This window comes from Xenopus laevis, chromosome 1L, assembly GCF_017654675.1.
Source record: "Xenopus laevis strain J_2021 chromosome 1L, Xenopus_laevis_v10.1, whole genome shotgun sequence".
In the NCBI taxonomy this organism is placed as follows: domain Eukaryota; kingdom Metazoa; phylum Chordata; class Amphibia; order Anura; family Pipidae; genus Xenopus; species Xenopus laevis.
In genome coordinates this window covers 202,164,315-202,187,230 of record NC_054371.1, presented here as the reverse complement: position 1 = coordinate 202,187,230, position 22,916 = coordinate 202,164,315, and the positions used below count along the sequence as shown (strand labels likewise).

Below are 22,916 nucleotides of genomic sequence, written 5' to 3'. Positions count from 1 at the left end.
AAATCCAACCTAGTTGCTAGCGTTTGGGAAATTGTAAGTCCAGATGTTTATTATTCCTTCATGATTAATTGCCGACCATGGGGAAAATGCCTATACAACTTTCTAAGGGAGGAGAGAGTAAAGATGGACATACACATTACAATTATGATCTTTCCTGTGACCAGCGGTCTTTTGTTTTCTCTACTAACGCTGAGCTGAATCATCAGATATACAGGTAGAAACAAAAGCATTCAACCTCTATCTGACGATTCAGCATTAAAGGGATACTGTCATGGGAAAATAATCTAGCAGACTTCAGCACAGAAATCAATTTTTCAAAAGATCAAACAGATTTTTTTTTTTATATTTAATTTTGACATGGGGCTAGATGGGGCTAGACATATTGTCAGTTTCTCCCAGTCATGTGACTTGTGCTCTGATAAACTCTTTACTGCTGTACTGCAAGTTGTATTGATATCACCCCCTCCCTTTCCCACCAGGCGAGGCCACAAAGGCCCAGGCCTAGGGCGGCAGAATAATGGGGGCGGAATGCCGCCCAGCTGCTTACTGGGGAGCACAGATTCCCAGCACTCCTTTGCAGGCCCGCATATTCGCTCGCACTGGAGGCAGGTATGCGGGTGCCAGGACCGCATGGCCTCGGGGCGCCCGCCCACTAAATTCGCCGCTGTTTCCCTCCGAGCAGCCTAACAACAGAACAATGGGAAGGTAACCAGATAGCAGCTCTCTAACACAAGATAACAGCTGCCTGGTAGATATACAAACAGCACTCAATAGTAAAATCCAGGTCCCACTGAGACACATCCAGTTGCATTGAGTAGGAGAAACAACAGACTGCCAGAAAGCAGTTCCATCCTAAAGTGCTGGCTCTTTCTGAAAGCCCATGACCAGGTAAAATGACCTGAGATGGCTCCTACACACCAATATTACAACTAAAAAAAATACATTTGCTGGTTCAGGAATGAAATTTTATATTGTAGAGTGAATTACTTGCAGTGTAAACAGTGTAATTTAGAAAGAAAAACGACACCATAAAAATCATGACAGAAACCCTTTGTTTCGCTGATGTTCAGGCTCCTTCAAAGGTGCCAAATAAAGAATTTCCATTCTGTCTGTTTGGAGAGATGACCAATATCCAAGGCTTTTGCCGAAATCAGTTACCTCATCTCCCACCATACACGCACCGAATATCATACAAAACCACGTTTGGTACAATGACATCTGTGCGTGTATGGCCACCTTAATTGTGTTCCAAAGCGCATCCTGGAACCAGCGTGAGAGACGTGTAGATAAAACGGCATTTCAGCATTAGATGTCCTTGTCTTGAATTCAGTAACTGTAATGTCAGGCCTAAAATGCTGCCACAAGTAGGCATGTTGTTTGTGGTAAGTAAAACCATATTTTAAATAAATCTCAAGGGTGTCTGTATTTTCATCAGCCTCTTTAAAAATGCAACGTCATCACCCACTTCACTGTTAATAATTCAGCTTCCTCCTTGATTTCTCTAAGGAGAACCTACCGGCAGTCAATCAGGCCTAGATGGGTTTTGTGTGAAGGACAAATGTCTGATATTCAACTCTACACAGTGCGCCCCCATAATTGCTTCCCATGAAATGGGTACTTGGTGTTAGGATAAAGTTATTTTTTTTCTCTTTTTCGGATGCAAAATTCTAAGTGTCAAATCACAGGTGTGACTGAGCCTTTGGCTATTGTGGGGCCACCATTGTTCGGCATCAAGTACAAGGTAAAAGTTACTGTTTTATTATTGCAGAGAAATAATTTGTAAAAATTGAATTTATTTGAGTGAAATGCAGTCTATGGTGATGTCCTTTCTGTAATTCAGAGCTTTCTGGAAAAGATGTTTTAAGATAAAGATCACATACCTGTACAGGTATGGGACATGTTATCCAGAATACTCTGGACCTGGGGTTTTCCAGATAATGGATCTTTCCATAATTTGGATCTTCATACCTTAAGTCTACTAGAAAATCATGTAAAGATTCAATAAACCCAATAGGCTGATTTTGCTTCCAATAAGGACTAATTATATATTAGTTGGGCTCAAGAACAAGGTGCTGTTTTATTATTACAAAGAATCATTATTATAAATTTGTATTATTTGAATAAAATAGAGTCTATGGGAGTTGGGCTTTCTGTAATTCGAAGCTTTCTGGATAATGGGTTTCTACATAATGGATCCCATGCCTATAGAAGGATTCATTGTGTATGTGTTATTCGTATATATATTTATGTGTGTATATCATGTAGTCATTATGAGAATGCATTTGTGCATTGCCTTATCTGGCTCATATCTGTAGAATAAATGGGATGGCGTCCTTGCGTGCGGTTTTTGGCTCTTTCAGAAAAGGAAATCTTTTTTCCATTGAGACTGCAGGCTTCAGCTGTAACTGAACCTCTTTAATGAGATGTTTGCAAATTCCATATTGGTTTCAGCAATCTGTATACAATCAGGCTACTGATTCGGAATGAAACGTGGCACAGCTGTCATCCAAAATAAGAATAATTTGTGCAACAAATATAGGGGTCAGAGGCAACGGAGCACACTTTCGCCTTTCTGAGCAACAATTGTTAAACCTTTGCAATGTGCGGAATATTAGCAAGTTAATGGCAAAAATATAAAGTTGTGCACAGCAATGAAAATATTTATTAAAGGAAAACTATACCCCCAAAATGAACACTTAAGCAACACATAGACGCAAAGATTTTCCTGCAATATCGGACAAACGATCGTACGTCCCCATCTCAAATAAATTAGAAAAGAACAGATCAGCCGATGTTCTGCCCCTGACAGCAATAGTACGAAAGTCTTATGTCCAACAAAGCTAGTGACAGTGACCCACTGAAAATCGTACGATCAGCAATACATGCAGAGATATTATCGGCAGCCGACAGAAATCTTTTAACCTGTCCGATCGACCAAACGACCGATCTCCGCCGGACGAAAAATGTTGGGACTCTCCACACATGGTCCGAAAATCGTACAAATCGAGGTCAGATCTTTGCGTCTATGGCCATCTTAACTGTAACAGGAAGAAGTGTTAAAGCAAAAGACAGAACTCTGTCTGTTAATTGGCTCATGTGACCTAACATGTATGGTTTGTTAGTATGTTTGTGAGTACAGTGAATTGTATGATCCCAGGGGACGGCCCTTATTTTTTAAATGGCAAGTTTCTATTTATGATTACCCAATGGCACATACTACTAAGTATATTATTATGAAAATGGTTTATTTACATGAAGCAGGGTTTTACATATGAGCTGTTTTATGCCATATATTTTTATAGAGACCTACATTGTTTGAGGGGTATAGTTTTCGTTTAATGATGAAGTGAGGAGCAACGAAAGTGTAGCCACCTTTTTAAAGATAATGTATTGGAATGTTCTAGAATCAACAGAGATTGCCAATAAGCATATCTCTGTCTTATGGTTAGATCAATTCTATTAACATAGCTCTATAGATGATATGTATTAATATACATGAATGACATGGCTTAATAATGTTTTGATACGGATTGGACTATCGTAATTGGCTAAACTTATGAACACACAAGGTCATTTGATGAAAATCTTATTTTGCAAAACCAACAGGAAAGAATTGTTTCGGTATTTAATAGTGAAATGTACTATTCATTTGAATTAGACTTGTTTTACTCAAATGTATGAATGATAATGTTCCCTTGTCTTTCAGTGACGACCATTACCCCTGATACGTCTTTCCTTTATGCCGCATAAAGAACACTGTTGGAATGTGACAGGTACGTTACGGTGACAGGATTCTGCTCTTCTAAAGTGCTCACTGTATATTCACATTTAATTATCTTATTGGGTCTGCATGTGTTCAAGGCAAACTGTCAGTCATGGGGAGGGTGGTACAGGAGGCAAGGTTACCAATATTATTCATCAAAGAGTGGAGCGTAGTGTGCAATGTTAAGAGTCAAGGTTGAGCATTGATAAGGTCTTGATTTGCAGTTTCTACTGGGCCCAATTCCATGTTGAATGTACTAGCTAAGGTAGTGCCCACTGGCTAATTATTATATATAAGTAATAATATTGGCTGCTGCACTGTTTCTTTAAACTAAAGATGGGGCCCCCCTCACCCCCTGTATGCTTATTTTACTTGCACTCTGAGAAGGTTGCGGTGGGACGTATCTGCAGAGGAAAAACAAGCAGCTTCTACCTTGTTAACTCAATCACCTGCGGTCTGTTTCCAAGTTAGAATTCCTTTGTATTTCCTTGTAAGGTATAGGATCTATTGTCTGGAATTCTTGTAATTCCAAGTGGACCTGCCACTCGACATAAAAAGCTGTATAACAAAAGTCCTTTTCAAATTAAACATGAAATCCAAATTCTTTTTTTTATTAAAGCATTCATAGCTGTTGTAAACTTATTTAAAAATCTCAGCTGTCAATCAAATATTGTCTGCCCCTCCTCTATGCCTTAGGCATAGAGGCGAGGCAGATCATTACTTTCACTTTCCATTCAGCACTTCCTAGATGTCACTACTCTCCCTACATTCCCCCAGTTCTTTTAACCATTTAATTGTGTAGCCAGTGCATGGGGATGGACATCAGGTCCTCCACAAACAAGGTGCACAAACAAGATTCTGAGATGATACAAGGCTTGTCTTAATAACAGTGTCCACAATATGGCTCCTGCCTACTTGCTATAATTATGAATTCCCAGACTAATGGAAACGAGTTTCAAATAATTTATACAATGTAAGTAAATTTTGCTTGACTAACATGATAAAATAGGATTTGGAATATTTTTTTTTTTTTGGGTGACGGGTCTCCTTTAAGTCTGGTAAAAATCCTTTAAACATGATATAAACCCAGTAGAATGTTTTTGCCACCAATATGGATTCATGCAACTTAGTTATTCTCAAGTACAAGGTGCAAGGAAATACATTTTAAAAACTAGCATTATTCTCCTCAAATGGACTCTATATTAAAGCACCCTGAGGTATGAAGTGACCTTTCCCAGCAGCCATCATTCCCCTGCCCTATCATAGTGGTAACATTGCTGTGCTCCTTTTTATTCACCCTGATGATGTGCCATTCTTGCTTGTGTAACACTGGGGTAATCCAGGCCAAACTAATGAGCTCAGGTTCTGGCTTGTGTCCAGCCTTCCGGCCAGTTTATATGTAACCCCCCGTTCCCGCTAGTCATTCCTGAGTTCATCTGATGAGATCAGCATGGTGTTGACTGTTCATCAGAAAATGACCATTTAATTGCATAACATAACTACTTTCCCACAGCAGTGCTGGCAGAGGTACCAAGAGCTGGAAAGCTGGCAGTTAGTAGTGAGCGCCAAGCTGCAGACACTACAGATGACACACGCTTCATGCATGAAAGTCAGGGGGTGGCTGATGAGGGCTGCAGGCTGTGAGCCAGGGATGCTGCACAACTTTTTATTTCCACTGAATAGATAAGAGGAACAAAGCAGGATGATAACATTGTTTACCCAGTGGCGATGATTATGTTTCTTCTAAATGTTTTTCCCACTATTTAGACCAGGCAATATTTTCATTTGCCTTTGCACAAGACTAGTAAGATTCCTCCACTTAGCCTGTAGTTATCCAGCTAAAAGACTTATTAACCCTGACATTTCAAGTCATCTGAGAGCTGCCCTGGATATCTGTTAAACATAAGTGTTATTTGGAATAAATGTCCAGACAACAAGAGAAGAGTGACCTGGGCAGGGAAGTGCAACTTTAGGCATCCCAGCTGTTTCACAGCTTATCCTTCCACTGGTGGAGGTGGTGAGTAAATTAAGGCCCTAGTCTATAGGGCTTACAGACATGGGTGATAAACACATGTGCAGTTACAAATAGCAACCAATCAAAAGTCGATTAAAAGAATGAAAGCAAACATCTGTCTGGTCATTGCATTTGTACATTTTATCGCCTCTGCTTTTAGGGTTCTTTATCATGCATGGAGCAGGGTGCCAAAAATGGTGCAAGCCACGATATTTTTCACACTTCGCACCCTGCCTCAGGTCTTGGGTTGCCACCTTTTCTGGGAAAAAATACCAGCCTTCCTATATATTTATCTTTTTTCCCTATTAATAACATTGGGATCAACCATAACTTTTACTGGCCAGGTCGGTAAAATACTGGCCAGGTGGCAACCCTACCCAGGTGGTAACACTACCCAGGTGGTAACCCTACCCAGGTCTAAAATGGAGCTCGGCTACCAATAAATACAGTGCTGTATTTGGCATTTGGCAGTGCTGTATTTATGAGTGGGAGGCATGAAGGCTTGCTCTCCTGGAAAAGCCCTGAAAACTATTTGACTTTATTAACTGGGCTGTAGTGCTTGCTCCTGTCAGTTTAAATTAAACACCATCTTTAGCCTCCAATGAAATAAGGTCCCCAGTTTCTAATTTATCATAAAACTAGTGCAGTGTTTATCTAATTTTACTGAAAAATGATGCATCTCTCAGAGCTATCCTTGTTTGCAAATTAGGATTCTGTACGTTATTCAGGCAAATCTTTCACAAAGTATTCAAAGATTCTGCTAGATTCAAATCTAGTGGATTTGCTGCATCCCTAGTAAAAACGTAATAACATAAATATAATGTATCTAAGCATGAAAGTTATTGTACACTTCATGCCCATCAAATGCATTAGCCTTGGTGCAATGAGCTATTACAATGTGGAATGAATATACATTATTACGTTAAAAGGTTCGTCCTGGTTTAGGCAAAGACAATGACATTTCGAAATAGAGAAACTTGACAGACTTCTTGGCACAATACGATGCATCAGATGATGTGAGTTAGTTTTTCCACTTCTGCATTTTCCATTTTTTTCCTCCCAGCTCTCCTCACTAAAGTTCTCGTGATGTGTGTTTGTGCAGCCAGGCATTTTTCTCAATCTCTGCTTTATTCACTTCAATTTGCTGAAGCAGCACAGAGAGGAAACTATATGCCAGAAGTCTAAAGAAAAATCCACATGGCCCATGCTAATTCTTCATTTGACCAAACAATAACCTCTAATTCTTCAAAGGAAGTTTTTGTGTTATTGTTTTATTTAAAAAAATGTTTTCATCCTTCCAGTAATAGTTACTCTTGTTTTTTTTAATTTTCTTAAGTATCTCCATTCTTTCTTGCAAGTTTATGAAAGGGGCAGACAGGGGCCGATATTAACAGAGACTGAACTCCTTGTGCTGCACTCTGGGGGTGGAAAGAGTTGGGCTGAACTAGGAAGATGTGGCCAAGGAGCAACGAAAATACAGGGTGTAAGGCACACTGAAAACCATACCAGGTCAGACCAAAAGTTAAAAAATTAAAAATACTTTATTGAACATCATCAAGCCTTACGCGTTTCGTGTCCATCTGACACTTGTGGACAAGGACCTGATAATGCCTGACTGCCCTATTGGATCCTAAAATCGTACCACTTTGCGGGTCTTCATAAACCAACAATTCAGTGCCTTTTATGAGAGTAAGGATGAAACTACAGATGTGTGTTTACTAAGAAATACTTTTCCTCTATTTTCTAAAAGTATGGCAATCTCCCATGTTTCTTGGCTGAATACATGGCCAGTCTCCTTTTTATTGTGCCACGCTAGCAGGGATCCCTATTTTCTGCAAAGGGAAGTGATCATACACAATTTAAACGGGTAGTTCACTCTCAAATTAACTTTTAGTATGATGTAGACATTGATATTCTAAGACAATTTGCAGTTGGCCTTCACTTTTTACTTTTTGTGGTTTTCCCATTATTTAGATATTAGTTCAGCAGCTCTCCAGTTTGCAATTTCAGCAGTTATCTGGTTACTAGGCTCTTATTTATCCTAGCAACCAGGCAGTTTGAATGAGAGACTGGAATATGACTGTGATTTACTGCACAGAAAGATGTGTAATAAAAAGTATCAATAACAATAAAATTGTAGCCTCACAGAGCAATAGTAATTGGGGGTGCTAAGGTCACTGACCCCTCTTTGAAAACTTGAAGCAGAAGAGGAAAGTAAAGACAATTTCAAATGTGCTAGGAATAAGACATTCTATAACATACTAAACGTTTACCACCGCTTTACAGAAATACAGATCCCATACCTGTAGTAATTTGAGCAAATATTACTTTTTATTCTCATGCCAATATTTTCTCTATTTATGAAAAGTTATATTTTGTACAAAATAATTTTACCTTACCTTTTTTTATATAAAAAAAAAACATTTTTGTAATTTTTTTTTCTCCCACACCCTTAAACTAATGTGCTGTAAAACTATTATAACTTGTGTCAATTTCTCTGCCCATGTAGGTGTTTAACAAGCGTCAAAGCACAGTTGCACCAACAGATCTTCTAACCTTGGCTTACAATGAAACAATAAGCTTGTCATCATAACTCTAAATGGGAACCTTTTGTAATTCATTTTACAAGCGGATTTGAGGTTTATCTAATGAGGGTGGACCTTTTTCATGTGATTCCAAAACATCTGTTGCATTGAACAGCAATTACTATATCTGAGTTAGTAAATGTTTCCATGTCTTGTTCCTGAGAATGGATGTGGGAGGCTGTGTAGGAGGCATTACTTTTCCGCTTGTATTATCCGTTGGCAATCTTACTGTACAAATAGCCATACCAAAGATATACTGTATGTAGGAACGGAAGGTTTCAGTGGGTGCTGTGCACTTATATTTTTAAAGACCATTTAGTTTGGTGGAAACAAACAGGTTCCTGTTCCAGTTGCTGAACTTGATATAGGGCCAGGGGTCAAAAAGATAAACACTGTAAAGGGCTATGGCACAATTAGGAATTTTCTTTAAGGTGGACATAGACGCAAAGATCCGCTAGTTTGGTGCCATCGCCAAACGAGCGGATCTTTCCCCGATATGCCATTAACGAGCATGGCTATATCGGGGGTAATCTGAAGGTTCGGCCGTATGGCCGAACAATCCGATTACGATGTGCAATGGGCTCCAGCGGGATCCGCCGGACGAAAGATGTCGGCACTCTCCACACACGATCCGAAAATCGTACTAATCCTCGATTCGTACAATAGGATCTGTGCGTCTATGGCCAGCTTTAGAGGTTTAACAGTAAACTAGATAGGCGTGCTTATCATTTGTCTGTTACTATCAACGGAAAATGAAATGTTTAGTGGTGCAGCTACCTGTTGCCTAACTTTTTATTGATATTAGTTGGGTGCCACCTGAGTCCTAATTGGTTTGATGACTTAAAGAATAAGTAAAGCTGGCCATACACTATAAGAGGATTAGGTAGAGGCCCTGGCCTAGCCACTCGCCAGTAATATACAATTTGAAAAAGATTGACGCCAATACCTTGTCTGCTGCAAATGGGGGGTTCCCAATCTTTATTCCATGGTGCTCATGACACTTCACAGTGATCAAAAGTTTCGGGACCGCAATGGCCCTTCCTCAGTGGTCACTGAGGAAGGGCCATGCGGTTTTGGAACCAAATCCGAACCCTAATTTGCTTATGCTAATTAGCGGTGGGAAGGGGAAAACATTTTTTACTTCCTTGTTTTGTGACAAAAAGTCACACAATTTCCTTCTCTGACCCTAATTTGCATATGCAAATTTGGATTCGGTTCGGCTGGACAGAAGGATTCGGCGAATCCGAATCCTGCTGAAAAAGGCCGAATCCTGGATTCGGTGCATCCCTAGTATGGTCACCTTAAGACTTTACTAGCTCGATTTCTATCAACCCTCTCTTGCAGTGTCCAGGTAAGGAGTAGGGCTTAGCAGGTCACGACCAGGAGGATATGGACATGGGCATGATCTTATGTGTGACCAGGCAACTAGACAGGCTTTACTATTGTGACTTTAGACTTGGAGGCCAACTTGCAGATGTTGTGTGGTGTAAGTGGACTCCTTGTCCCCTACATTGCAATGAGGAATGTACATATAAAGCTGACCATATGGAGATCTGCTCGTTTGGCGAGGTCTCTCCCCGATATGCCACCTTCAGGTGTTCGATATGGGGCTGAACTGACCGTGGGCCCAACGTAGGCCTCAGAATGAGGTGAAAACCAGCGGTCGGATCGAGGACCTCATCAACAAACTGATGCAGTCCTCGATCTGACGCAATTTTTAAGCCTGCCGATTGACGTCTGGCCAACTTTTGGATAGATATTGATCGCAATAAGCTGCCGACTTAATCTGTTGGTAGCTTATATCTGCCTGTTTATGGGGCCTTTACAGTAGTGTTTGGAATACCCCACACCATTTTGTAAAGTCTGGATGAGCTTGGGAGCCTTTGGTGGCTTAAAGTTGTAAGCTGCAGTCTAACATAAGGAAGGTGGTTAGTAGGTTCCTCAAGTAAAAGCCATAGCACAGCTGGTAGACCTCAAACACTGGCATGCCCTGGGCTATTGAAGAGAGATGTATATGGAAAAGTCAGTATATACAAAAAACAGGAGAGGCTAGGGCAGTGATAAAGGTCTAAATAATCATAAAACATAAAAAACTCAATAAGAGAAATTCAAAGGGATAAAGGCAGTGGCTAATTAGGGCAGTTACACACGAGACAATTCCAAACATTTGGTCACACAGGGAATTAGTAGCTAGGTGGATAACGAGCGTGTGCATTCATACATATTGCCATACAAGTCAACGGGGGTGGGGATTGATTTAGAAAGCTTTTTGTCATCCGCACTCAGAAGTGCTAACCATTACAGGGAAAAAACACTTGAAAGTTCCCTGTGTTCCATTGCCTGTAAGCTCTTATGTACCGTTAACTTGGGCTAATGGCCAAGCCGCCATTCATATTTAATAGATAACAAGTGCAGGGTTTGTCTAGCACAAACACTAAGCTGAAAAGAATATGAGAATTTAGGTAGATAGATATAAATCTGCACAAATAGCTCTGTCCAGTGACTAGATTGTTATGGGGGAGGTAAACCCAAAAATAAAATGTTCCCCAATGAAACAAACTGGAATTCCAAATAACTTTGATATATGTTCATTGAAAATGCTCATCGATTGGAAATTTCTTTGAAAATGTAATTGTGTGAAAGCAGTGCTGTTCGTCTGTCCAGGCCAGGACTGGAAATCTGTGGCCAGAGGGGTTGCTGTAAGATGCCATGTACAGCCGCTACTTATTGGGCTTGTGGGGGCTGTTTGGGTCTCCGTTTACTTGAAATGCCAGGGCCTATATTGAACCCCAGTCTAGACTTGCGTATGTCCCTTTCCTAGGGTTTTCTATTGAAATTGACTTTTTAAGAGCAATTCTGAGCTTCCATCAGACTTGCAGGCTTTACAGGTCTGTTAATCCACTTGCTTCTGATACACGTTTTTTTTTTTTTTTAAAGGGCACCTCTCTGTGGACATTTGTTTCCTGCAAAAATGCTCCAGTGCAGGCTGTCATGTTTAGTCTCATGCATGTACTTCATGAGTGAGCCACCTAGCTAATAATGAGCAAGCTGCAGGTATCATTTGCAGGCTGTGTCCCAACATGGCCGCCCTCAATGAGACCTCGCTCCCAGTGTGAGTGGCATAGGGCATACCTATATTTACAAATAACTTTGAAACCATTGACAATTTGTAATTAGTGTATATTAGAATTGTGTGTAAAATTCTAGTTTCATTAAGCAAAAATGTGTTTTTCATTTTACGTCTCAAATGATACAGAGATGAAATTCTCTTATGTGATGCTGCGAGTGAGACTCTGTGTCCTACGCCTAACGCCCCACTTGTGCAGCTCTATTAGGGCATGGGAAAGACTGCATGGGATGGGAAGGGTTAAAGAAGGCAACACCTGCACACGTTTAGTAAAGGAGCTGGTTCACTGCAGGGACAAGCTGAAGTTTTTTTTTGTATCGCTCTGACAGCCATATAATACAGACATATTTGTCTTCTGAAACCTCACGTACTGTAATAGAGTACTTTCCTTTAAAGCACGTTTGCTAAGGAATGAACTTTTCAGCTCTGCAAACAAAGTCTGTCAAAGAACATGAAAGAAAATCTTATTTATTCATCTTTCCCAGAAATCAGAAGCTAATGAGGCAAAACTACAGTTTAGAGTCAACTATAAATCCCATAGGCAATGCCTTGTGGGCCCTTTGTAAATGGCACTTGGTTTTTTTCAAGAAATTCCAATATCATTGAGAGAACTTGCCAATCAATATCAGTTAGGCAATGCAGAATATTCTGTTGGCTGAGGGATTTGGAAGATGTAGTTCTGTAACAGTGGAAAGGTTCAGATTCCTGATGATGTATATTCTGAAATATTTTAGAGTTATTATTATACACTGTAATGTATTTATTATACACTGTAATATTCATTATACACATATTAACGTGTCCTTTTTATGTACAGTTTAATCCCTTCCCCTCTACTACTGTGTCCCGGGGCAGATGCTTTCTATACTCTTAAAGGAACAGTAACACAAAAAAAAATAAGTGGCTGAAAGAAATTAAAATATAATGTACTGCTGCCCTGCACTGGTAAGGGCAGAGACACACAGTCAGATTCGGGGAGATTAGTTGCCCAAGAAAAAGAGGAGATTTGTTGCCGAGTGACTAATCTCCCTGAATCTGACCGTGTGTCTCTGCCCTAAAAGTTCTGTGTTTGCTCCAGAAAGACTACTATAGTTTATATAAAAAAGCTGCTGTGTAGCCATGGGGGCAGCCATTCAAGCTGGAAAAAATTAGAAAAGGTGCAGGTTACATAGCAGCTAACAGATAAGCCCTGTAGAATGAGGCTTTATCTGTTATCTACTATGTATCCTGCGCCTTTTCTCATAAGAATCGAGTTTTCTTCCGAAAAAAAAAACTCGAATTTCAGGAAGGCAATTAACGTCTTTAAATGGTTCAATGGACCTCTGCCATTTAGATGGTGACGTTTTTCATGAGGCGACTTTGGAAAACGCTCCAAGTGCCATTCCACCGGAGATTTAGATTCTAGCCAGTGCCCTTACCCTTCGTGTGCTTCCTACTGCTATTCCTTATGTTCTCTCCCTGCTATATCTTTCCCTTTAAGTGCCACAATCTGTGCCTAACCCTATTATGTGAGTAGATTTGTGCCAGGGTTTTAGACTTTGGTGAACTTTCCAGATCTGACGTGAGAGGAAAAAATCCGCTCCAGCAAATGACCTTTATTGGAGGGATAAAAGTTCTTGGGCAGAGTAGTTGTGTGAAATGGCAATGGAAACGAGTAGATTGATTCATCTCTATCACACTCTCTGATCGGAAATGAATGAAAAGGCTCTCTCTGGCATGATTCAGAACATCCTATGTAAATACATGACACTATCATTTTTTTATAAGTTTGATACTTCATTCTGCAAGTTGTCCAGACACATGTTTAAGTGCATTTGTCACCGTGTAATATTTCTTGAATCCTAGAGGAAACAGAGCCAGGATGTATAATGAATCCCATCTGCTCGTTTTGTGTTCTTTCTAATTACGCCTTCTTTGGCTGAACAGAGAGTAGGGTCCCGCAGCACCATCTGACCCCTCTAACTGTAGCAGATTTCCCCTCCTTTCCTACAATGCCACCATTGTCTCCCTGGGTCATTCATTGCCCTCTCAGTATTGGTTCAAATGCCGCCCTCAATGTAAATGATAAGTGAGTGGGGTTTGCACACTCAAGTGGACGCGGTTTGTCTAAAAATGTATTGTATTTATATCCAGAAGTAAACCCATAGATGTTTAATGGTAATGATTATTAGGGATATCCATAGCAGTTCACATTTTATATATACAGGTATGGAATCAGTTATCAGGAAACCTGTTATCCAGAAAGCTCCAAATTACAGAAAGGCCTTCTCACATAGACTCCATTTTATCCAAATAAGTTAAAATTTTACTTGATCCCAACTAAGATATAATTAATTCTAACTGGAATTAAAGCCAGCCTATTGGGGTTATTTTAAAGGAGACATATTGGATAAATGAAACCCCCCTAGTTTTGTAGGCAATAATGTATACTTTATGGTGCTGGTTTTACTTTTGGCTGTATATTAACATTATCTTCAAAAATGGCCCCTTTATTGGAGTTCCCTATATATCTGATACATGTTTTAAATGAGGGGTGGGCGTGTCCTAACGGTCCTTGCCAGAAGCACAGTAGGAGGGGACAGCCAATCACAGCCTTGCAGTCACACAAGCAAAGGAAAAGACAGTTCCTTATCAGGTGAGCCTAGCTGCTGTTCCTATCCTATCAGTACAGTGAGCTGAGTGCCGCCGGCTCCCCTGCACAGCCTGGGAAAGGGGGCAGCAGGAAGTGGAACAGATAGGCAGGACTAGTTTTTGCTCAAATTTTACACATGTAATGCATTGGCACATTCTTGTCTTTTACAGAATATTTCCTTTAATGTTTATATGATTTTTGAGTAGACTTAAGGTATGAAGATCGAAATTAAGGTAGGATTTGTAATCCGGAAAACCCAAGGTTTTCAGCTTTCTGGATAAAAGGTCCCATACCTGTATGTATGCATCTTTCTTTCTTTCTTTCTTTCTTTCTTTCTTTCTTTCTTTCTTTCTTTCTTTCTTTCTTTCTTTCTTTCTTTCTTTCTTTCTTTCTTTCTTTCTTTCTTTCTTTCTTTCTTTCTTTCTTTCTTTCTCTCTCTCTCTCTCTCTCTCTCTCTCTCTCTCTCTCTCTATTTATCTATCTATCATCTATCTATATATCAGTCCAACTGGAGGCTAGTGTCGCAAAGGTTGCCCTTTTAAAGACTTTTGTAGCTTGTAGTCTACTCAAGGTACTCATTCATTATGATATCACTTTAAAGGGGTGGTCGTCTTCCTGTTAACTTTAGTATTTTATAGGGTTGCTAGGGTAATTTGGACCCTAGGAACCAGATTGCGGAAATTGCAGACTGGAGAGCTCAAAACTCAAAAACCACAAATAACCACAAATATAAAATGAAAACCAATTGCAAATTGTTTCCGAATATTACTCTCTACATCAGGGATGCCCAACCTTTAGAACCCGTGAGCAACATTCAGAAGTAAAAGGAGTTAGGGAGCAACACTAGCATGAAAAATGTTCTTGGGGTGCTAAAAAAGTGCTGTGGTTGGCCATTTAGTAGCCCCTATGTGGATTGTCAACCTACATTGAGGCTCTGTTTGGCAGTACACCTGGTTTTTATGCAACTAAAACTTGTCTCCAAGCCTGGAATTCAAAATAAGCTTCTGTTTGAGGCCAATGGGAGCAACATCCAAAGGGGTTGAGAGCAACATGTTGCTCACAAGCTACTGGTTGGGGACCACTGCTCTACATCATACTCAAAGTGAATTTAATAGTGAACAACTCCTTTAATATAATCTCTCACTCGGGCATGTGGTAAAACAAATAATCTGCCCTAGATGTGCCATGATGCTGGCCCCACATATCCTCAATATTAAGACACCACTGTGCCCTATTAGGATAAAGAATTATAGGGCTAAAATGTTAAATGTTTAGCAAATATCAATGAGTTGAGGTCAGTCAAATCCAGGCAAAGCATGTGGCGGATTAAAAATGAGTGTCCAGCCTTGTTTTGTCTAAGAACAAGTTTTAATGAGATCACATCAAATTTGCATGTTGTGCCAAAGCAACTAAATGACCTCACGCACCGAAGCCTTTTCCTCGGAGCTGTCGTGCCTTCTCTTCCCCACACACTTACCATTGTGAGGGAGATTAAAAGGGTCTGTTTACTGTGTCTCCTGACTCATAATGTTCCTCATTGGGATTTGTACAGTAAATCTTCTGCCGTTGCTGTGAGTGGTGTTTCCCACAGACTGCTGCTCAGCAAATGCTTTATTGCACGAGGATCCATAATCTCCTCCAAATGAGCTCTGATTTGGCACAGCTGATCTGGGGAGAGTTGATCTAAGGTTGGACATAAAATGACTGGGTAATTGTCAGCAACATTTTATTGAGAGACAGCCATGAGATAAGAGTTCTAAGCAATTACAGGGACAGGAAACAAAGAGGTGAAAGCTTTATACACTGAGTACCGATGGCACCATCAATTCAGTTTTGCTTGAGTAAGCAGCATAAGGGGTAAGGTCACACTGGGCGTTTTGGGGAGATTTGGTCGCCTGGCGACTATTCGCCTCGTCTTTGCGCCGACCAAACTCCCCAAATGCCTTCCCTCACTCTGCGCTAGCTAAAATGAAAAATCGCCGGCACTAATCACACGCAGCGATTCGTTTTGGGAAGTCGCCTGAAGTTGCCTCACGAGGAAACTTACGACTTTGGAAAACGAATTGGCGCATGTGATTAGCGCCGGCGATTTTTCATTTTAGCTAGCACAGAGTGAGGGAAGGCGCTTGGGAAGATTGGTCACCGCAAAGACGAGGCGATTAGTCTCCCCAAAATGCCCAGTGTGACCTTATACTGCAGTGTGTTTTTAGATTGTAAGCTCTAATGAGCAGGGCCCTCTTTTAGCTTTCAGCATTTGTATACAATGTGTCTGTTTGATGTACATACCCTTCTGGATAGTGCTAAGGCATTCGGCAGCTCTGTATTCATGAGAGGCTGGCTGTAGTGGTGAATGATCATCCCTTTGGGCACCCCCAGCACTTGAGTTATTCAGAATCACAAGCTGTGGCTTCCCCAACAAGGTGGTTGCGAGCGGGGCAGTGTCTTTACAAAATATTATTGTTTTAACCAACCAGGGTGCAGGCTCTATTAAAGGGATGGTTCACCTTTAAGTTATCTTATGGTATGATATAGTATGACCTAAGCAACTTTTCAATTGATTTTCATTTATTTTTTTATTATAGTTTTTGAATTATTTGCCTTCTTCTTCTGACTCTTTCCAGCTTTCAAATGGGGATCACTGACCCCATCAAAAAAACAAATGCTCTGTAAGTCTACAAATGTATTGTTATTACTACTTTTTAATACTCCTATTTCTATTCAGAGCCTCCCCTAATTATATTGCAGTATTTTATTGAAATCAGTGCATTGTTCCCAGGCTAATTTGGACCCTAGCAACCAGATGGCTGAAATTGCAAACTGTAAAGCTGCTGAATAAAAAGCTTAATAACCCAAAAACCCACAAATAATAAAAAATGAAAATCAATTGCAAATTGTCTCAGAATATCACTCTCTACATCAGGGGTCCCCAACCTTTTTTACTCGTGAGTCACATTTAAATGTAAAAAGAGAATTGGAGAGCAACACAAGCATGAAAAAGTCCCTGGGGATTTCAAATAAGGGCTGTGATTGGCTATTTGGTAGACCTTATATGGACTGGCAGCCTACAGGAAGGCTCTGTTTGGCAAAACTTGCCTCCAAGCCTGGAATTCAAAAATATCACCTGCTTTGAGGCCACTGGAAGCAACATCCTAAGAATTGGAGAGCAACATGTTGCTCACGAGCTACTGGTGGGGATCACTGCTCTACATCATACAGGTATGGGACATGTTATCCAGAATGCTTGGTACCTGGGGTTTTGTATCTTTATACCGTAATGTACTAGAAAATCATGAAAACACAAAATAAACCCAATAGACTGGCTTTGCTTCCAACAAGAATTTGTTATATCTTAGATGGGATCAAGTACAAGGTATTGTTTTTAGCATTACAGAGAAAAAGGAAATCCTTTTTAAAAATTTGGATTATTTGAATAAATTGTATTCTATGGGTAATTTGTAACTTTCTGGGTAACCGGTTTCTGGGTAACAGATCCCATACCTGTCCAAAAGTTAACTCAAAATGAACCCCTTTTAACTGATAACATAATACATGCCCTTTAAGTAAAAAAATTTCATCCACCACCTAACCACTAATAATATAAAAGCCAAGTGCTTTTATATGGGTCTGCAGAGTTGTATATAGTGGTTACATCCCATAAGGGCCAACATTAATAGTTCTCTATTGCTGGTATATTATTTAATTCTATGCTATGTACAGTTAGTAGGAAAATATTTGATCCCTTGAGTGCCCCCCCCCAAAAAAAGTGTCACTGCCCCCCCCCCATATTCACTTGACTCTTCTTCAGAGCAGTTTTTAAGTAGTTCATCCAAACACTCATGTGGCCATTATTGCTAAAATTTGCTTCTAGGGTGAATGATCCTCTAAGGTCCCTTTTTTCCGTTTTACCAGGAAACAATGATACTTATACGTGTGTGTAAATATGATTTATATATTTCAGCAGTTGGGGGAAGATATGTCAGTGGGTAATTAAGAATGTGATGAATGCAAGCAAAAACTGACCTGACAGCTGTTGAAATCCCCACTTGGAAATTCACATATAATCTGGCATTTTAAAGGGGCAGTAACATTCAGATCTGAATTGCTCTTATCTTCTCTCCCGTTGCATCCTAAACAGTTGTGCATTAATATGTTCAGAGAGCAACAGGGAGGGATAAAACATAAGTTTGCTTAAACCTGTGTAATAACATCTTCAGTATTCTGAACATCTAAAAATGTTTAGGTACATGTGAATGTAAATTGCGAACACACGCATATATGTGCAGTAATTCTTGGAATACAATGTGGCAAATTCACTAATTATTTTAATTTGTCTGCTTTTAACCCTAAAGGCCCAGGGGGGCAGATGTGATGCTTCTAGATATTTTTATGGCCCTCACCCCTTTGGGGAAATCCATACAGCGTTCTACTATAGCATTATTATTATTATTTCATCAGTATATGATCAGTTCCACATGTACAGTATAACAGATGAGCGTGCCACTGCACAGAGACATTACAATACACTGACATTCATTATGCCTTATTTTGGAACAAAGCGACAGCTATTGTGGTGCATTTGAGGCAAAGGGGTGGAATTCTGGAAGAAGCAAAACAAACAAGACAGGAACAAATGCATTTATGCAGAGTTACAATGGGAACACATCTCTTATATTCTTGTTTCCCACACTTCTGTATGTGAAAGAGAACAGATACTTTCCCCAGGGTGAGAAGAAACAAAAGCGTAGCTTTTGGCGCTTTCCATAACAAGGGGAATTTAGTAAACGCAAGCAAAGCAGTCCCTTGTTCTTTGATAGGTTTATTATAGATATCCAGATTAGTGATGTGAGGGTTGACTGGAAACCAGCAGGACTCCGGTTGGGGTTGCAATTTCGGTGACCATTGCTGTTTCTGGTTAGGTGCGGGTTAAACTGGGGAAGTAGACTACTGAAGATTCCTTCTCTTGGAAGCAGAGGCGCATGCAGAAGAAACTTATGAAGTAGGAAAATTTGGGTGTGGGTCCTAAAATTGCAATATTTTATGCGCTAGGGTTGTGCTTGGGTTAAGTTTTTGCGGGTTAGGTTTGGGTACGCGTTGAGTTTTTCCTGACTTGCACATCATAAGTCCAAATCCAGATAGTGAGTTAGACTCTTCCCATCATCCAGTTTGAAACTGAAATTATAAGAATCTACCACCTTTACATGTAACCCCAAAATGGGCATAGACCAACCACCAAATTAGAAGTATCAGCCTAATTTTTTATGGCCACAGGAGCAGTTCTGGAGAAGAAACACATGCCCTCTGCATGAGTGTTTCTACTGTATATATTTGTATGATGAGGTGGCTCTGGGACTGCTGTAGCATGATATTGTACAAAGTAAGAATTACAAGGAAAAGGCTGGGATAAAAAAAATATTTTATGTTAATTTAGTGCATGTGTTGTCTTTTTATCATAGGCAGGGTGCACTATCACTCCACAGCCTCACGTGTAGCTCTTCTCCACCATATCCCCAGTAAGCAAAAAAAAACAAAAAAAAACAGAGCACCTCTAAGTAAAAATATGTCCAAATGGATCCTGTGGCAGATAAACTAAACCTTCAAGCATGTCAGATAGGATCAGTTTGTCTTTGTTGTGGAACCTAAGACTCCTAAAACAATCTGATTAGAGGGAAAAATAATCTCCTTGAGAAAGTGCAGCTGCTTTTTAGGAACAACTGTGACAGCAAACTGAGAAAGACATTGCCACCATGAATGAACAAGTGCAGGGAGAGTCTCATCTTGGGGCAGAGCCATAAATAGTGACATTGATGTTCTGTCATCTGCAGCCATTCCTGGTCTCTTGGACCAGACGCAAACACAGGTCAGCAGAGGGTAAGTACGTTGGTGGCCCCTCTCTGATAGAAGCGTTGAGCCATTCCCATATTAGTTCTTGTGTTTTCAAGATTAGCATGATTCCACACTTACGCCTTCATTAAAAGGGAATGATGCAGGCTTGGTTAGAGGGTAACCTTCTATAGTCCTGGAATAGGCAACAGTACAAGTTCCCAGATGTTGAGGGCATTGTCAATTATTAACTGAAAGGTAAATCACACATTGTAAACCTGTGTCTTCTTCCAGTGTGAGAATACTGTTAATCCCTTAATTCATCAACATCTAAGGGCAGAGACACATGCGAAGATTCAGAGAGATTTAGTCGCCCGGTGACAAATCGCCTCTTCTTCGTGCAACTAATCTCCCCGAACTGCCTTCCTGCCTGCTAGAATCTAAATCGCCGGCGGGATGGCACTCGGAGCGATTTGTTATAATACATGAGAGCCATGGATATCCTGTAAATTATATCCTTATAAATGGTACTTAGTGATGTCATCGATTATAATTGGAGCTTAGTGATCTCATTTCTGACTCACCTAACTTCGCTACATTTATCCAGCTGCAGCTGGCTCACTCATGAGTGTGAATCACTAATTACCCTGGTCTAACAAACAGATTCCATCATCAGTCAGGATTTTGGTATTTGGAATGTCCAGCTGTCAAACAACTTTGCTAAAAGAACACACAAATGAACCATTTATTCCTTTATGACTATAAGATAAATAATTCTATTCTCTAAAAAAGAGATGTATTGTCCATCCGCTACAGCTTGGGGGCTATTTCAGTGTGCATTTTAAGATTTATCCTGAATATGTTGTGTATATCAAATGCATTGGTCCTCTCTGGGAAAATGGTCAGAATTCCCCCTACCCACCTGTGGCAAGTTCTTCTATTTAAAAGACAAGGAAATGTTGACCAACCTTTTGTACCAGCCCTACTATTCCCTGGGTGGTGCTTATTTATATAGATTTGCTCACCTTGCCCCCTCTGATATCAGTGAATGGTCGAGTGCTGGTATATAAAGTGGTGCGGCGGGTCAGAGTGCACATTTCTAGATGGAAGCTAGAGGATGATGATGGTGGCTGGTTCCCCTGCAGAAAACTACCTTGCAGGGTACGATAGAAATGCAAACAAGGGAAAGTTGTGCTCACCACTATTTTTTAAAAACATTAGGCGGGGGTGCAATGAGGCTGTGACCACAAAATACATATAGACACATACAAGAGTCCTCTGCACTCAACCCATTATCAATATATTTAAGACAGCGACATTTTGTGCATACTGCTACTAAAAAATGCCTTACCCTTTAAACAAAACAGGGATTGTTTGTCCATATATTGCAATATATTTAAGCTGGCCAACTACGTCAAAGTCATCCCATATCTGGCCAGTCCTACGCTTAATTTTCATCTGATTCATTAAGAATTCTATTGCTTCATTATACATTTTACAAAGGGACTAGGTTTTACCTGCAACTTTCTTGCTGCTTTCAAAGTAAACCTCCATACTTGGCTGCCCTTTTATTAGACACCAGTGGGATCACCTGACTATAGCTGGGAAGGGTGGGAGCTACAACATAGAGCTGGTCACTGCTCTTGTATAACTATAACAAACAAGGGAAAGTTGTGCTCACCACTATTTTTTAAAAACATTAGGCGGGGGTGCAATGAGGCTGTGACCACAAAATACATATAGACACATACAAGAGTCCTCTGCACTCAACCCATTATCAATATATTTAAGACAGCGACATTTTGTGCATACTGCTACTAAAAAATGCCTTACCCTTTAAACGAAACAGGGATTGTTTGTCCATATATTGCAATATATTTAAGCTGGCCAACTACGTCAAAGTCATCCCATATCTGGCCAGTCCTACGCTTAATTTTCATCTGATTCATTAAGAATTCTATTGCTGTTTAAAGGGTAAGGCATTTTTTAGTAGCAGTATGCACAAAATGTCGCTGTCTTAAATATATTGATAATGGGTTGAGTGCAGAGGACTCTTGTATGTGTCTACGATAGAAATGCCCAATACCACCCTATGACATCTGTCTTTAACATGAACGGCACAATCAGCGACTGCTGCCATCCATTATTTAAATAAAGTAGGCACTGGAGGTATAGGAAAAAGGCTATATATGCAGCAGCATTCCGAGGGTCCGTGCCTAATAGTTGGATGATAGAGGATGATGGGAAATTTAAGTTATCTCTCCTCAGGGGAGGCAGAAGGGGGCATGAGTCTGCTGTGCCTCGGTGCAGGCTGTGTGTGTGGGAGTGCTTTGCACATCGAGGCATTTTCGACTTCATATTTTCTTTGGCAAATTACAGGACAAAAATTAGTTTAATGGATTAAGGGTTATTAGAACAATACTTCTCAGCTGACAAGTGAAATAAACAGAGTTCAGAACTGTAAAAATACTTTAACATTCATGTGAACAGCGTTAGGGTAAATGAAAATATTTAAAAGACTGAGTGCCAAATGTTTGTGCAGTCACACATTGAGGCCGTTCTCAATTATAAGATCATTTCAATGGTATACAATACATGTAGGTATAGAAAGCAGCAGGACAAAGAAAGGTAGAGACACTGGGGTACCAATTTGTTACATCATAGAAGGGCAGATCTGCTTGTCACCAAACGAGTGGATCTTGCTCCGATATGCCCACCCTGAGTAGGTGATACTGAACTTATCCGGTCAGATCACAACGCCAGGAATGCAGGTGGTCGAGGGAGGACTGCATCAATGGACCGATTCGGTCCTCTATCTGATAGGACTGCCGGATCAACATCTGACTGATTTTTGCCAGTATGTCAGTCGGAGGACCCCATACTCTGGCCAATAAGCTGCCTACTTGTTTTGTCGGCAGCTTTTATCTGCCCATGTATGGCCACCTTTATGCAGGCCCAAAGTTCACATGGAATGA

General features: G+C 40.3%; 1 protein-coding gene across 3 annotated transcripts in view; it reads left to right on the top strand.

Annotated features, from left to right (window-relative positions):
- Nucleotides 1-22,916, top strand: part of lhfpl2.L (LHFPL tetraspan subfamily member 2 L homeolog) — an 83,108-nt gene that overhangs the window by 38,050 nt on the left and 22,142 nt on the right. For 2 of the 3 annotated variants that reach the window (XM_018265477.2, XM_018265470.2), the window contains one exon: nt 3,707-3,773. The gene's annotated coding sequence lies outside the window, so the exon portion shown is untranslated. Of the gene's footprint in view, nt 1-3,706; nt 3,774-19,512; nt 19,990-22,916 lie in introns of those variants that run through there. The other variant, XM_041569009.1, reaches the window with a different exon arrangement.